This window comes from Macaca mulatta, chromosome 1, assembly GCF_049350105.2.
Source record: "Macaca mulatta isolate MMU2019108-1 chromosome 1, T2T-MMU8v2.0, whole genome shotgun sequence".
Taxonomy (NCBI): Eukaryota; Metazoa; Chordata; class Mammalia; order Primates; family Cercopithecidae; genus Macaca; species Macaca mulatta.
In genome coordinates, this window is record NC_133406.1 from 29,979,919 (window position 1) to 29,996,904 (window position 16,986).

At 42.6% G+C, this 16,986-nt stretch overlaps 1 long non-coding RNA gene across 1 annotated transcript; it reads right to left on the reverse strand.

Annotated features, from left to right (window-relative positions):
- Positions 1–221: 221 nt before the first annotated feature.
- LOC144340358 (uncharacterized) lies at positions 222–16,659 on the reverse strand. Its single transcript, XR_013416412.1, has 2 exons — positions 16,166–16,659; positions 222–1,677 (listed from the first exon to the last, which is right to left on the reverse strand). It is a non-coding gene; the product is annotated as an uncharacterized LOC144340358 (long non-coding RNA).
- Between the last annotated feature and the right edge of the window lie 327 nt (positions 16,660–16,986).

The following is a 16,986-nucleotide window of genomic DNA, read 5'->3' on the forward strand; positions in this document are numbered from 1 at the left end:
TGCATAAACCCTCTCCAACAGGGCTGAGGTTTGCGTGAACAACGGAAAAACTCAAATCCAAGTTTGAATGTGCTCGAGCCACAGTTACCAATTTTAGATCTTTGTAATAGTGGAGATTAGATTGAAGAAGGTTATTTCTAATCAGTATACTGAAATGCTTATTTGTGACACACCAGGAATACTTTTTGTGTGTGTTAATAGAAAAACTAAACTCTGTAAAATATTTTTAAAATATTTATTCTGAGCAAATACGAGTGACCACAGCCCAAGGAAAAATACAAACCCAACAAGTTTGGTCCTAAGGTGGTTAAATTACAGATTGACTTTATACATTTCAAGGAGGTAGGTGTCACAGGCAAAAGAATAAATTGATACCTGGAAAGTATACATTGGTTTAACCAAAAAGGTGGGATATCTTGAAGCAAGGGCTTACAAGTAATAGGTGGATTCAGAGATTCTGTAATCTGCAATTAAAGGAACAAAAATTTGTCTAAAAGCTTGGAGTTAACAGAAAGGAATTAAGTTATGAATGCTACATCAGAGTCAGCCACAATACGACATGTTTAGCATGACTTATTGTTTGTCAGCATGACTTAGCCCTTGCCTTCTTTGGCCTTGGTCTTGTTTATAATTTGGTATCTTATTAGCAGTTTGTTTTGTTAGTCTGATGATATTTATTTTAACATTAATGCTGGTCAGTTGTTGTACCTAAAAGGGAGAGAGTATAACAAGGCACGTAGGACTCTCCCCTATACGCTCTCCCTTTTGGAGTTTAGGCACAACAGTTTGGAGTTTAGGCACTGCCAGTTTTTAAGGTTTCTCTGGGGTCCCTTTGACCAAGAGGAGAGCTGCTCAGTTGGTGGGGAAGGGGGGTGGTTTAGAATTTTAATTTTAGTTTACATGTATTTTGCAATAAGCATTGTTCACCAAGACAAGTAGATTGTTATTTCCATTTTCCCACAATTTACATCATTCACATAGTTTTTGATAAAAGTTTCTCTACTTCTCATGCTGCTAAGTTAATAGGGTTTCCTATACATGAATGCTTGGGATGAGTATGCTGTGACATGTTCCTCAGAGATACACATTTTCAGCCCAGTGTGACTCCTTTAAGCCAATACATCCTCTTCACAATACACTCTGGACAGATTCAGAGCCAGACACACAGGGTTCTGGTTATAGGTTGCGGGACTGAACCTGGGGCCCAAGTTGCCCCTGAAGCACATATACTTCCTTCCCCAGTTCTGCCCTGTCCTGGTGTGGGGAGCCTTGCTGGGGGTACGAGATGATAGCCATGCCAGCAGGGTTCCTCTAAGGCTTATACCTACTCTGCCACACAAACATCAAATAAAAGGCAGGTCTCAGCCAATTGGTCATTTACACATTTAGTTCCACATCACTCACCTCAGTCTACTTTTTGCATGTCACTTGGTCCCTCTTGTTCTTCCTACTACTCACTTTTCTAATTGTTCCCTTTCTTCTTACCTAAGCTCATTCTGTGAAATCATTCTACTGTGTTTTCTTCTTTTCTCCTAGGCTGACTCCTCATAGTTTACCATAGGAGTTAGCAGACATCTGAGAAGTCAAGAAGTCTGCATTTGTGCCTTGGCTCCTTCACTTCCTGGCTGAGTGACCTTGGGAAAGTAGCTTGATGTCTCTGAGCCTCAGCTTCTTAATCTGCAAAACAAGGTTGCAATGATTCGTTATCTCATGAGTGTTGAGGCAAAAATAAGAACATACCATACATGCCGAGTACCCAGCAAATGTTTCTGTGGTAGGTACTTAAATATGTTAGATCTTCATAACATTACTTTTATCCTTGATATTGTCTTCAGCAGATGTGGTGTTTCTATTGCACAATGTTGTCTCAAGTGACTTGGATAATGCTCACAACTCCAGCCCCAGCCCAGCGCTACTTCCAGAAATCTCCTTGGTGAAGGTTCTTGAACAGAGTGTTCATAAGTGCTTTATAGGTGAGGAGATGCTTATAAAACTCACACCAAACCCGCTTCCAAGCATAGAACTCTGTAACACTCTGTTCTTTGAGATATCTTGCAAAACTGTCTTGAATAAGAAAATCCTTAATGACTTTTTGATTCTGCTTGTCATGTACTTTGTTATTGCTGACACAAAAATATGTCTAGACATTTTTTTCTTCAATTTACATTTTATAAATACTGACTTCTTGGCCTTTAAAATGAATAATGGCCATTGAAACAATCATGATAATAAAATGATTTTATTATTTGTTTTCCCTCTAAAAAGCTGAACCAGAGCTATGCAAGGTGGCCTCTTGTACCTTCTATTGAAGGTCAGTCTTGAGCCCTACTTGAAAGACCTTCTCCTTTTCACTTTCCTCCATTTGTGCTGGGGAAGTAGCCAAGCTCCTGAAATAGGACAGATGCCACCTGGATTTGTGAGATCTGGATACCCTTGAAGGCTGTAACCAAACTCATCTGTCAGAAACAGAGGCTTAAGATTACCTTCAGGGTAAAAAATGCCTTTGAATTTTCCAAGATATGTGAAAAAGAGACTCCATTTATGCAGTTATAGGTGACTCTGTGTGTCAGGGGAATAAATCATGCTTTATAGGTAATATGACAAGAGGTTTTAGAGGCATTTGAGAAATCTGGAGAAGGCAGGAGATAGCCAGGAATAAGGAACAAGAAGAGCATGTGGGGTTTTCCAATGGACAATTTGAAAGACCATTGTGTCCAGTCACCGCTGTTAGAACCTTCAGCAGTCCCTGACAGCACCATCACTGTTCCATGCCACTCCATCCCCATCCTGTCTCCTCCCTTCCTTCCTAAACTCCTTCTCCAACTCTTGTTCCTGCTTCCCAATTACCCTGCAGTTCTATTCCTGTCTTTGACTTCAAATGGGTGGGTGGGAGGAGTACATTTGGCAAAAGGATTCCTAAAAGCTTTGTCCAGATGTCTAAATTCATTTTCTCTCAGATATTTGACTTGTGTCATGTTGCAAGCTGCCTGTTGCCGTAAGGGCTGCCTAGAACTAGCCCAGCATTACCACTGTCAGTTGTAAGTCCTCAGCCCAACCCTTGTGCAGTGAATTCATATTTTGTTCTAGAACCTTAAGGATGATAGCCTGCAAATTTAAAGAAGGAGATTCAAGAGTTGGAAGGTCCCCAGAAGTCATTTTGTCCAATGCCAGAAGCCGAGGACCACTTACAATATTCTTCACAGAGTTGTCTGGCCTTTGACCAAATGCCAGGTAATAAAGATTGTCTCTTCCGGGTGGATCACGAGGTCAGGAGATCGAGACCATCCTGGCTAACATGGTGAAACCCCGTCTCTACTAAAAAATACAAAAAACTAGCCGGGCGAGGTGGCGGATGCCTATAGTCCCAGTTACTCGGGAGGCTGAGGCAGGAGAATGGCGTGAACCCGGGAGGCGGAGCTTGCAGTGAGCTGAGATCCGGCCACTGCGCTCCAGCCTGGGCGACAGAGCGAGACTCCGTCTCAAAAAAAAAAAAAAAAAAAAAAAAAGATTGTCTCCTCAGAAGAAAAAGAAATGTTTAGGAAAAAGGGGTTGGAAGGAGGTGACATTTGCAAAATATAACTTTTTGTTCCTTTTGAATATCATTGTGTTGTATATATCACTTATTTAAGAAAGTAAATTAAATATTTTGAAAATGTCTTCAGTGTGAAGTTCATTACCCCAAAAGCAGACTGTTGAATTTCAGGTAGCTGGAATTGACAGAAACTTGTTTCTTGGCTGGGTGTGGCAGCTCACGTCTGTAATCCCAGCACTTTGGGAGGTCAAGGTGGGTGGGTCACCTGAGGTCAGGAGTTTGAGGCCATCCTGGCCAACATGGCAAAACCCCATCTCTACTAAAAATACAAAAATTAGCCAGGCATGGTTGTAGACACCTGTAATCCCAGTTACTTGGGAGACTGAGGCAGGAGAATTGCTTGAACCTGGGAGGTGGAGGTTGCAGTGAGCTGAGATCGCACCATTGTGCTCCAGCCTGGGCGACAAGAACAAAACTCCATCTCAAATAAGTAAATAAATAAATAAATAAATAAATAAATAAAATAAAGTTGTTTCTCATGCCGAGGTGAAATCAACGTCTTTATGCTTCCACTCTTCTACTTCTCCCTTAATAGGCCTTCCCAGACCCTGAACATTATCTTCATCGCCTGTCTCCTACCAAAAAGGGACCCTACTGATCTATAGTAATAGTACAGAGCCAGCCACTCCCCTCCAATAACAAAAAATTTTCAAATATTTGAAGACAACCAATCTATCTTCCTTTAGTTATTTCTTCTTGAATGCTAGGGAGATCACCCACTTTGCTATGCCAGATATCTCAGTTATTTTTAATGTTTGTGGGAAAAAAAGAACTTGTCCCAGGGATGAGATTCCCTTGTGATGTCTTGTTGAATCTGGCCTCCATTGCTCACTGAAGGGTGATGCTTGGGTAGAGCCAAATCCAAAGTTTATTCCAAAATAAGGATGTAGCTCTGGTCTTGCTTAACTTTGTCTTGCTTAGAGTGTTTGGGTCTTGCTTAGAGTGTTTGGGACACGGGGGTAATAGAGGATTCTCCCTGATGGTGGACACTTGAGCTTCCTAGCATCCTCAGAAAAATTTATGAGCTTTCTTAATAGATTACCACTCATGTTCTTGTTGTAGCCTGTTTCTGTATCATAGATGTTTTGCATAAACTTTCATTTAGAAGTTTATAAAGTCAATAAAATCAGAACACTAAATTTAGTCTTAGATTGGAAAGGCAATAGATGGGACTGAAGCTCTGTCCCCCATGCCTTTCTTGATTTTTATATAATTTCAATAAGCATTGTCTTTCCTCTTCCCCTCATCCCAAGTTCCTATAACTATGCTAAAATACAAAGGAAGCACCAAAAGCCTATATTCATGTTAAGAAAACTACATGCACACAAAAGCAACAAAGGGAGAATCTGAAACACATTGAACTACGGACAGAGAGCAATCAGTCACCAAGGACAGCACTAAAATCATGGGGTCCTCTGCACCAGGTGCACGCACAGGTACTGTAGGGGCCAGAGAGTCACTAAAAAATCAACTCACAAAAGGCAGATTAATTGGAGAAAAGGTAGGCAAATTTATTTAACATGTGTACTCAGGAACCTTCAGACTGAAGACTGAAAGATAAAGGGGAAATGGTTCATTTTTATGCTTAGTTCAACAAAGTATGGAAAGCTGTGTAGAAATATGATTGGACAAAATAGGTATGATCTAATGCTAGTAGACTGAGTGGGGAAAACCAGCAAGGCCTGTCTGCCTAGATTCTTCTTAGCCTCTGAGCATGCACTCCTTCCTTCTGAGTTTGGGGCAGAGCCCTCTTTGCAATCGGGGGTCTTATGACCTACAGTCAAACAAGGTAAGTCAGATAATTTCTTTATGGACAGTTTTTACACAGAAAGAGGAAACGTTAGAGTAATATTTTTAGTTTTTATGGCTAGCTTTAGGGAAAAAGGCTTCTGGTTTCTCTGACCCACCTTGGTGAAGAGGGATTCTGGTTTCTATGATTAGTCTCAGGGGAGAAAGGGGACTGGGAGACAAGAGGGTAGCAGCAGGTCAAAGAAAACCTTTTGCTCCTGAGGCTGTTTCTGAGGCCTTCATTCTGGGGTATTGTTTTCTGAGCCCCAACTGTATCCTACCCAGGGCAAACTAATAGGCCTTCCTAGACCCTGAACATTATCTTCATTGCCTGTCTCCTACCAAAAAGGGACCCTACTGATCTATTAACAGATGCCCTTTGAGGTATCCATCCAGTTTGTAAACTTAAAATACTAAGTTCTTCACCAGCTGAACCCTCTCTTGGCCATGGGGACCCCAGAGAAACCTTAAAAACTTAATTCCTGGCCATGACAGCAAGAAAGGTTGGACCTACCTTGTTATACTCCCTCCCTTTTGGAGTTTAGGCACAACTGACCAGCATTACTGTTAAAACAGAGATCATAAGGCTAACAAAGCAAACTGGTAATAAGATACCAAAGTATACACAAGACTAAGGCCATAGAAGACAAGGGTTAAGTCATGCCTGCAGACTATCAGTCTGGCTACAGAGCATCCTAATCTTAATTTAAGACATTCCTTTTTATTGACTTCAAGTTGTAGATAGAACCTTACTCCTTTAACCAATTATAAATTAAAGCATCTCTAAATTCACCTGTAACCTATAAGCACCCCCCCTTCCCACTTCAAGATATCTTGCCTTTTCAGGTGGAACTAATATATCTCTTCCATGTATTGATGTATGTCTTTGCCTGTAACTCCTGCCTCCCTGAAATACATAAAACCAAAATGTAATCTGACTGCCATGGGACCACTTACTCAAGGATTCTTGGGTTTGTGTTTCTCCTTGGGCACTGGACACTGGACACTCATATTGACTCAGAATAAACCCTTTTAAAGTATTTTACATAATTTGGATTTTTTCATTAACAAGTTCCACCCATACACTTTTTCCTCCTGGTTCCCTTATGACCAAGGATATAATTTAGGACCAACTGATGAGAGAAGAAAAGTCTGCAATGATGAGGACTGAGAAGTGGTACAGAGAGGTATGTCTGCCAGCAGAACCTAAGCCACATCTTTAAGGCTCAGATTTAGGCCAGAATATAACTCACCCCTTGGATGTGGCGAGTCCTATAACACCAGGCTTAGCCAGCCTATGGCCCTCATCAGTATGGTAAAGGCTTGCTGGAAAGCTGGTCTTCCAGAGCATCCGCTCTCATCAGAATTGTTAACATGGGAGGAACTAGGTATCTAGAAAGGCATCAAGTGGATTATTGAGGCCTTCTGTGTAAGCCTGCGCTCTTCTGTCTCTGCTTAGACACACCTCTCATCCATCCATCACTCTGGACCAATTCACACTGGGCAGTCACCTCCCATTTGTTCACTCAATCCATTTACCCCTAGTTTAAGCTGGAACACATCAAACATTTCTCACTCCAGGGCTTACCACTAACTAAGCAGAATGCCTCACAGTTTCTGCTTTTACTGTTCTCTGTGAGTGTAGGAATCAGGTCTTTGAGGAATGGAGGGCCCACAGAACTTAGCAGGATAGCAAAGGCTGGGTGGGAGAACAGTATGCACAAAATAGTTATCAATGGAGATTTAGTAGTTGCCTATTATCTGCCTGGCACTGTGCTTGGCATTGGGAAATCAAATGAATATGACGGTTATAACTTCTTCTTGAATGGAGGAAGCAGACAACTAAACAAGCCATCATGAAATAATATGGTAAGAACAGGGGCTATGAGAGCATCTGGGATCAGCACCTAATCCAGCCCCGGTGAGAGATGAGGTTGAGAAAGGGAATCAAAGAACCATCTGGGGGAGGTGACATCCCAAGGGCAGAGAAGATATTAGTTGATCCCAAGACATGGCAGGGTGTAGGAACAGACAAGAGGTTCAGCACCCGGCACAACTGGTTAGAATTGAGTGATGTTTCCCTGCATATCAGAATGTTTTACTTATAGCTACTCTGATGGTATTTAATGATGGTGATTAAATACCAATTCGTATTCACATTCAACCTAGGTTTACTTTAGAAAGCCTTCTGTCCTCATCTGAAAAAGAAAGCTTAAAATGTGTCAAGGTCAGGAAAAGCAATGCCCGGGTATCTATCCCCTACTCGCTAGCTCTGGTAGAAAAACAAAGGGCCATCAGCAAGTGTCGGCCATGCTGGAATGTGCTGGCGCAGCTCTGGGGCTCAGGGCATTTTCTCTCCTCTCCCTCTTTCCTCTTTTGGTCTAGTGAGCTTGCAAACTGCCTGCATTCTTGTGAGCTGCCCCTGTCAGGTCTCATACAGGACTCCCTGCTTAATCAGGCACACACACACCATTGCTTTCAAGCAGACTTCCTCCTGGATGCCTCCCCCATTCCCACTGCTCCACCCACATATGCCCTGGGGCCCTTAGAACTGTGGCAGCTCTCTGGAGACAGAAAGTCTGCAAGGGAGAAACCCTTCTCTTGTGGGAGGACCTAAATGGGGGACAGGATATGAGATATGATTGCTAGATCCTGTCCATAGGACTCAGATGAAAGCACAAGGGTTCATCCTCTTAGAAACGTCCTTAAAGTTTTCAAAAGAAAGGAGAGGACCTTCCAATCTTGGCTTCCACAGTAAGTGTAAATAACATTCTCTTAAGCTCAAACTCAAATTTAGCATGGATTATTTTATTTAATCTACACAATAATAATGTGTTTACTATTATTATCCCTCGATGTGCCTCAATTCCTTCATCTGTAAATTGGGGACAATAGCACCTACCTCCTAGTCTTATAGGAATCAACAAATTAATAGTAAATACATTGGAACTATGCCTAGTACATAGTAAGCAGTCAGAAAATATCAGTATGTATTTTTATGAGGAATCTGGGGCACAGAAAGGTTAAACAATTTGGCCAGGATCACACAGCTTGTAAAATGAGGCCAGGATTCAAACCCAGGTGGTCTGGCCCCAGAGCCTGCTCTCCTGATGGCAGCATTATTTGCTGTGCTGCTCTGCTGCACAAAAGAATTAAAGAATAACAAGAAACCAGTGACTTTGGGTGGCTAGAGAGAAGCTGGGGAATCCCTTGAGTTTGTGTAAATTAGTGGCCCTCAAAATATGCTCCCCTGGCAGCATCCTTCCCATTTCCCTAGGAACTTGTTATAAATGCAGCTTCTCAGGCTCCATCACAGATCTACTGAATCTCCAATTCTGGGGTGAGACCCAGGATACTATGTTTTAAAGCATTCTCCAGGTGAATTAGAGGCACACTGATATCCCAGAAGCACTGGAGTCGACTTTTAACTGTTACATCTATTACGCATCCAGCCTCCACAGCAGAACGTGGCTTTCAAGTTGCTTCCACTGCATTATGATACTCTTCAACCCATCCCTCACCCAAGTTGGTGATAGAGGTTTTGAAAGGGCTTAGTACAGGGCAATCTTGCAGCAGACGACTGCAAATGTGAATTATTAGAAATGTGGGCAGTCTGGAAATGTGAATTAACTTTCGGCCTGATGGGCACATCATATGGAGGCCTCTGTTTTCTGAGACGCTAAATCACAGATGGAGAAAACACATTTGGTACCTAGGTTTTTGGGGTGGTTATTGATTTTTTTCCTCAAATTCCCTGGAAATATAATTTAAGGGCTGGAGAAGCTAAAAGGAAAGTGACCACATGAATTGTGCCCCCTGGGGAATGTGTCTGTGTGTTGTGGGGGTGGGTAGCCGTATGGCCAAGGCCACTGTAGCTTTATAAACTGGGTGAGGTGAGGTGAGGTGAGATAGCTAAGATGTCAGAGAACAATTCTGAGTTTTATAAAGACGCAAAAGTAATACAATTTTCTCAAGATCAGGGAAGGGGAAGGGTTGGCCCATGAAAGTTGCTAAACAACTTTCTTTAGCAACTTGATATTCCATGCTGCTTCCGCCAGGCTCAGCCTGCAGCTGCAACCTTCAGAGGGCTGCAAGGAGTATCATTGTTATTACTCAATACTGCCATTTATCGAGTACAGCCCCTGTGCCAGGCACTATTCACTGTGCACGTGCTCATTGTTTTAATTCTCGTAGAACTTGGAGTAGGTATCATTATTTTCATTCTTCTATTACAGATGGATTTGACGAAATTAAAGCACATAACACTTAAGTAAGCTGGGTGCAGTGGCTCACGCCTGTAATCCCAGCACTTTGGGAGGCTGAGGCGGACAGATCTCCTGAGGTCAGGAGTTTGAGACCAGCCTGGTCAACATGGTGAAACCTCATCTCTACTAAAAATACAAAAATTAGCCGGGCTTGGTGGCAGGCACCTGTAATGCCAGCTACTCGGGAGGCTGAGACAGAAGAATCACTTGAACCTGGGAAGCAGAGGTTGCAGTAAGCTGAGATCGCGCCATTGCACTCCAGCCTGGGGTACAAGAGTGAGACTCCGGGGCGGAGCAAGATGGCCGAATAGGAACAGCTCCAGTCTCCAACTCCCAGCACGAGCCACACAGAAGACCGGTGATTTCTGCATTTTCAACTGAGGTACTGGGTTCATCTCACTGGGGAGTGCCGGACGATCGGTGCTGGCCAGCTGCTGCAGCCCGACCAGCGAGAGCTGAAGCAGGGGGAGGCATCGCCTCACCTGGGAAGCGCAAGGGGGAAGGGAATCCCTTTTCCTAGCCAGGGGAACTGAGACACACAACACCTGGAAAATCGGGTAACTCCCACCCCAATACTGCGCTTTAAGCAAACAGGCACACCAGGAGATCATATCCCACACCTGGCCGGCAGGGTCCCACGCCCACGGAGCCTCCCTCATTGCTAGCACAGCAGTCTGTGATCTACCGGCAAGGCAGCAGCGAGGCTGGGGGAGGGGCGCCCGCCATTGCTGAGGCTTAAGTAGGTAAACAAAGCCGCTGGGAAGCTGGAACTGGGTGGAGCTCACAGCAGCTCAAGGAAACCTGCCTGTCTCTGTAGACTCCACCTCTGGGGACAGGGCACAGTAAAAAATAACAAACACAGCAGAAGCCTCTGCAGACGCAAACGACTCTGTCTGACAGCTTTGAAGAGAGCAGTGGATCTCCCAACACGGAGGTTGAGATCTGAGAAGGGACAGACTCCCTGCTCAAGTGGGTCCCTGACCCCTGAGTAGCCTAACTGGGAGACATCCCCCACTAGGGGCAGTCTGACACCCCACACCTCACAGGGTGGAGTACACCCCTGAGAGGAAGCTTCCAAAGCAAGAATCAGACAGGTACACTCGCTGTTCAGAAATATTCTATCTTCTGCAGCCTCTGCTGCTGATACCCAGGCAAACAGGGTCTGGAGTGGACCTCAAGCAATCTCCAGCAGACCTACAGCTGAGGGTCCTGACTGTTAGAAGGAAAACTATCAAACAGGAAGGACACCTATACCAAAACCCCATCAGTACATCACCATCATCAAAGACCAGAGGCAGATAAAACCACAAAGATGGGGAAAAAGCAGGGCAGAAAAGCTGGAAATTCAAAAAATAAGAGTGCATCTCCCCCGGCAAAGGAGCGCAGCTCATCGCCAGCAACGGATCAAAGCTGGACGGAGAATGACTTTGACGAGATGAGAGAAGAAGGCTTCAGTCCATCAAATTTCTCAGAGCTAAAGGAGGAATTACGTACCCAGCGTAAAGAAACTAAAAATCTTGAAACAAAAGTGGAAGAATTGATGGCTAGAGTAATTAATGCAGAGAAGGTCCTAAACGAAATGAAAGAGATGAAAACCATGACACGAGAAATACGTGACAAATGCACAAGCTTCAGTAACCGACTCGATCAACTGGAAGAAAGAGTATCAGCGATTGAGGATCAAATGAATGAAATGAAGTGAGAAGAGAAACCAAAAGAAAAAAGAAGAAAAAGAAATGAACAAAGCCTGCAAGAAGTATGGGATTATGTAAAAAGACCAAATCTACGTCTGATTGGGGTGCCTGAAAGTGAGGGGGAAAATGGAACCAAGTTGGAAAACACTCTGCAGGATATCATCCAGGAGAACTTCCCCAACCTAGTAGGGCAGGCCAACATTCAAATCCAGGAAATACAGAGAATGCCACAAAGATACTCCTCGAGAAGAGCAACTCCAAGACACATAATTGCCAGATTCACCAAAGTTGAAATGAAGGAAAAAATCTTAAGGGCAGCCAGAGAGAAAGGTCTCGGCAGAAACTCTACAAGCCAGAAGAGAGTGGGGGCCAATATTCAACATTCTTAAAGAAAAGAATTTTAAACCCAGAATTTCATATCCAGCCAAACTAAGTTTCATAAGTGAAGGAGAAATAAAATCCTTTACAGATAAGCAAATGCTTAGAGATTTTGTCACCACTAGGCCTGCCTTACAAGAGACCCTGAAGGAAGCACTAAACATGGAAAGGAACAACTGGTACCAGCCATTGCAAAAACATGCCAAAATGTAAAGACCATCGAGGCTAGGAAGAAACTGCATCAACTAACGAGAAAAATAACCAGTTAATATAATGGCAGGATCAAGTTCACACATAACAATCTTAACCTTAAATGTAAATGGACTAAATGCTCCAAGTAAAAGACACAGACTGGCAAACTGGATAAAGAGTCAAGACCCATCAGTCTGCTGTATTCAGGAGACCCATCTCACACGCAGAGACATACATAGGCTCAAAATAAAGGGATGGAGGAAGATTTACCAAGCAAATGGAGAACAAAAAAAAGCGGGGGTTGCAATACTAGTCTCTGATAAAACAGACTTTAAACCATCAAAGATCAAAAGAGACAAAAAAGGCCATTACATAATGGTAAAGGGATCAATTCAACAGGAAGAGCTAACTATCCTAAATATATATGCACCCAATACAGGAGCACCCAGATTCATCAAGCAAGTCCTTAGAGACTTACAAAGAGACTTAGACTCCCATACAATAATAATGGGAGACTTCAACACTCCACTGTCAACATTAGACAGATCAACGAGACAGAAAGTTAACAAGGATATCCAGGAATTGAACTCATCTCTGCAGCAAGCAGACCTAATAGACATCTATAGAACTCTCCACCCCAAATCAACAGAATATACATTCTTCTCAGCACCACATCGTACTTACTCCAAAATTGACCACGTAATTGGAAGTAAAGCACTCCTCAGCAAATGTACAAGAACAGAAATTATAACAAACTGTCTCTCAGACCACAGTGCAATCAAACTAGAACTCAGGACTAAGAAACTCAATCAAAACCGCTCAACTACATGGAAACTGAACAACCTGCTCCTGAATGACTACTGGGTACATAACGAAATGAAGGCAGAAATAAAGATGTTCTTTGAAACCAATGAGAACAAAGATACAACATACCAGAATCTCTGGGACACATTTAAAGCAGTGTGTACAGGGAAATTTATAGCACTAAATGCCCACAAGAGAAAGCAGGAAAGATCTAAAATTGACACTCTAACATCGCAATTAAAAGAACTAGAGAAGCAAGAGCAAACACATTCGAAAGCTAGCAGAAGGCAAGAAATAACTAAGATCAGAGCAGAACTGAAGGAGATAGAGACACAAAAAACCCTCCAAAAAATCAATGAATCCAGGAGTTGGTTTTTTGAAAAGATCAACAAAATTGACAGACCACTAGCAAGACTAATAAAGAAGAAAAGAGAGAAGAATCAAATCGACGCAATTAAAAATGATAAAGGGGATATCACCACCGACCCCACAGAAATACAAACTACCATCAGAGAATACTATAAACACCTCTACGCAAATAAACTGGAAAATCTAGAAGAAATGGATAATTTCCTGGACACTTACACTCTTCCAAGACTAAACAAGGAAGAAGTTGAATCCCTGAATAGACCAATAGCAGCCTCTGAAATTGAGGCAATAATTAATAGCCTACCAACCAAAAAAAGTCCAGGACCAGATGGATTCACAGCTGAATTCTACCAGAGGTACAAGGAGGAGTTGGTACCATTCCTTCCGAAACTATTCCAATCAATAGAAAAAGAGGGAATCCTCCCTAACTCATTTTATGAGGCCAACATCATCCTGATACCAAAGCCTGGCAGAGACACAACAAAAAAAGAGAATTTTAGACCAATATCCCTGATGAACATCGATGCAAAAATCCTCAATAAAATACTGGCAAACCGGATTCAGCAACACATCAAAAAGCTTATCCACCATGATCAAGTGGGCTTCATCCCTGGGATGCAAGGCTGGTTCAACATTCGCAAATCAATAAACATAATCCAGCATATAAACAGAACCAAAGACAAGAACCACATGATTATCTCAATAGATGCAGAAAAGGCTTTTGACAAAATTCAACAGCCCTTCATGCTAAAAACGCTCAATAAATTCGGTATTGATGGAACGTACCTCAAAATCATAAGAGCTATTTATGACAAACTCACAGCCAATATCATACTGAATGGGCAAAAAGTGGAAACATTCCCTTTGAAAACTGGCACAAGACAGGGATGCCCTCTCTCACCACTCCTATTCAACATAGTGTTGGAAGTTCTGGCTAGGGCAATTAGGCAAGAGAAAGAAATCAAGGGTATTCAGTTAGGAAAAGAAGAAGTCAAATTGTCCCTGTTTGCAGATGACATGATTGTATATTTAGAAAACCCCATTGTCCAAACCCAAAATCTCCTTAAGCTGATAAGCAACTTCAGCAAAGTCTCAGGATACAAAATTAATGTGCAAAAATCACAAGCATTCTTATACACCAGTAACAGACAAACAGAGAGCCAAATCAGGAATGAACTTCCATTCACAATTGCTTCAAAGAGAATCAAATACCTAGGAATCCAACTTACAAGGGATGTAAAGGACCTCTTCAAGGAGAACTACAAACCACTGCTCAGTGAAATAAAAGAGGACACAAACAAATGGAAGAACATACCATGCTCATGGATAGGAAGAATCAATATCGTGAAAATGGCCATACTGCCCAAGGTAATTTATAGATTCAATGCCATCCCCATCAAGCTACCAATGAGTTTCTTCACAGAATTGGAAAAAACTGCTTTAAAGTTCATATGGAACCAAAAAAGGGCCCGCATCTCCAAGACAATCCTAAGTCAAAAGAACAAAGCTGGAGGCATCACGCTACCTGACTTCAAACTATACTACAAGGCTACAGTAACCAAAACAGCATGGTACTGGTACCAAAACAGAGATATAGACCAATGGAACAGAACAGAGTCCTCAGAAATAATACCACACATCTACAGCCATCTGATCTTTGACAAACCTGAGAGAAACAAGAAATGGGGAAAGGATTCCCTATTTAATAAATGGTGCTGGGAAAATTGGCTAGCCATAAGTAGAAAGGTGAAACTGGATCCTTTCCTTACTCCTTATACGAAAATTAATTCAAGATGGATTAGAGACTTAAATGTTAGACCTAATACCATAAAAATCCTAGAGGAAAACCTAGGTAGTACCATTCAGGACATAGGCATGGGCAAAACTTCATGTCTAAAACACCAAAAGCAACAGCAGCAAAAGTCAAAATTGACAAATGGGATCTAATTAAACTAAAGAGCTTCTGCACAGCAAAAGAAACTACCATCAGAGTGAACAGGCAACCTACAGAATGGGAGAAAATTTTTGCAATCTACTCATCTGACAAAGGGCTAATATCCAGAACCTACAAAGAACTCAAACAAATTTACAAGAAAAAAACAAACAACCCCATCAAAAAGTGGGCAAAGGATATGAACAGACATTTCTCAAAAGAAGACATTCATACAGCCAACAGACACATGAAAAAATGCTCATCATCACTGGCCATCAGAGAAATGCAAATCAAAACCACAATGAGATACCATCTCACACCAGTTAGAATGGCGATCATTAAAAAGTCAGGAAACAACAGGTGCTGGAGAGGATGTGGAGAAATAGGAACGCTTTTACACTGTTGGTGGGATTGTAAACTAGTTCAACCATTATGGAAAACAGGATGGCGATTTCTCAAGGATCTAGAACTAGATGTACCATATGACCCAGCCATCCCATTACTGGGTATATACCCAAAGGATTATAAATTATGCTGCTATAAAGATACATGCACACGTATGTTTATTGCAGCACTATTCACAATAGCAAAGACTTGGAATCAACCCAAATGTCCATCAGTGACAGATTGGATTAAGAAAATGTGGCACATATACACCATGGAATACTATGCAGCCATAAAAAAGGATGAGTTTGTGTCCTTTGTAGGGACATGGATGCAGCTGGAAACCATCATTCTTAGCAAACTATCACAAGAACAGAAAACCAAACACCGCATGTTCTCACTCATAGGTGGGAACTGAACAATGAGATCACTTGGACTCAGGAAGGGGAACATCACACACCAGGGCCTATCATGGGGAGGGGGGAGGGGGGAGGGATTGCATTGGGAGTTATACCTGATGTAAATGACGAGTTGATGGGTGCAGCACACCAACATGGCACAAGTATACATATGTAACAAACCTGCACGTTATGCACATGTACCCTACAACTTAAAGTATAATAATAATAAATAAATTAAAAAAAAAAAAAGAGACTCCGTCTAAAAAAAAAAAAAAAAAAGTTAAGTGATTTGCCAAAAAACAAACAGTTACCAAGTGGTGGAGCCAGTTGGAACCGAGGTATCGTTTGTATAGATCAGTCCTCACCATGTAATTCTGCCTCTTCAGGAGAGTTTGTGTCCACTGCAGGAGATGAGGAAGCGAGGGAGAGTGGGAAGGAGAATGGGGTGAGAAACCCAAGCCCCTCTGTTGATCCTGGGGCTAGACTGACTCTCCAGCGCTGCCTCAGCCAAACACTGCCACATCAATCTTCTGGACTGGAGTTTGACAGTTTCGCCTTACTCATCAGTCAGGTGACAATGACACATGCAGGCCTTTGCCAGGGAGCATCGAGACAGGTATCAAAGTCTAGCCCTCCAGCACTGTGTTATATCAACCCTGACTGAGACTAGAGCTCAAGCAGGCACCCACTTCTTGCAGAGCTGTCCTGGCTTCAGGGAGTTTGGCTCAACTCCCAGCTGCCTCTCTTCTCAATAGGAAATTGTCACCAAGCGCATTATAGCTGGAGGGAGGGGCATTTCTCTTCATGATTGCCATTTCAGCTGAGGAGGCTGGATTGACAGGTATAACCAGATTTTCCCCACCTGCCTACCCTTTCCTAGCAGGCAATCAGAGGCTTCTTACTGAGTCTTTCCTTCTGGGTATTTTACAAAGCTGGTGGGGGGGGGTGGAGACCTTTCTGGTTTTCTCTGGGGGAAGAAAATTAAAAGCCAAAAGGCCTCTCCCTGGGAAATTGCAGGCATGTGCCAAGGTTCTCAGAAAATTGCCAGCTCACCTCTCGTGACAAATGACCTTTCCTGACAAATAGCCAATAGGCTTTCAAAACAGCAGTACCACTGACTAACAGCGAATGTTCTCTTTTTATGGAACACAAGGTGTTCACAGGTGAGAGCAGAGCTCCTTCCTTC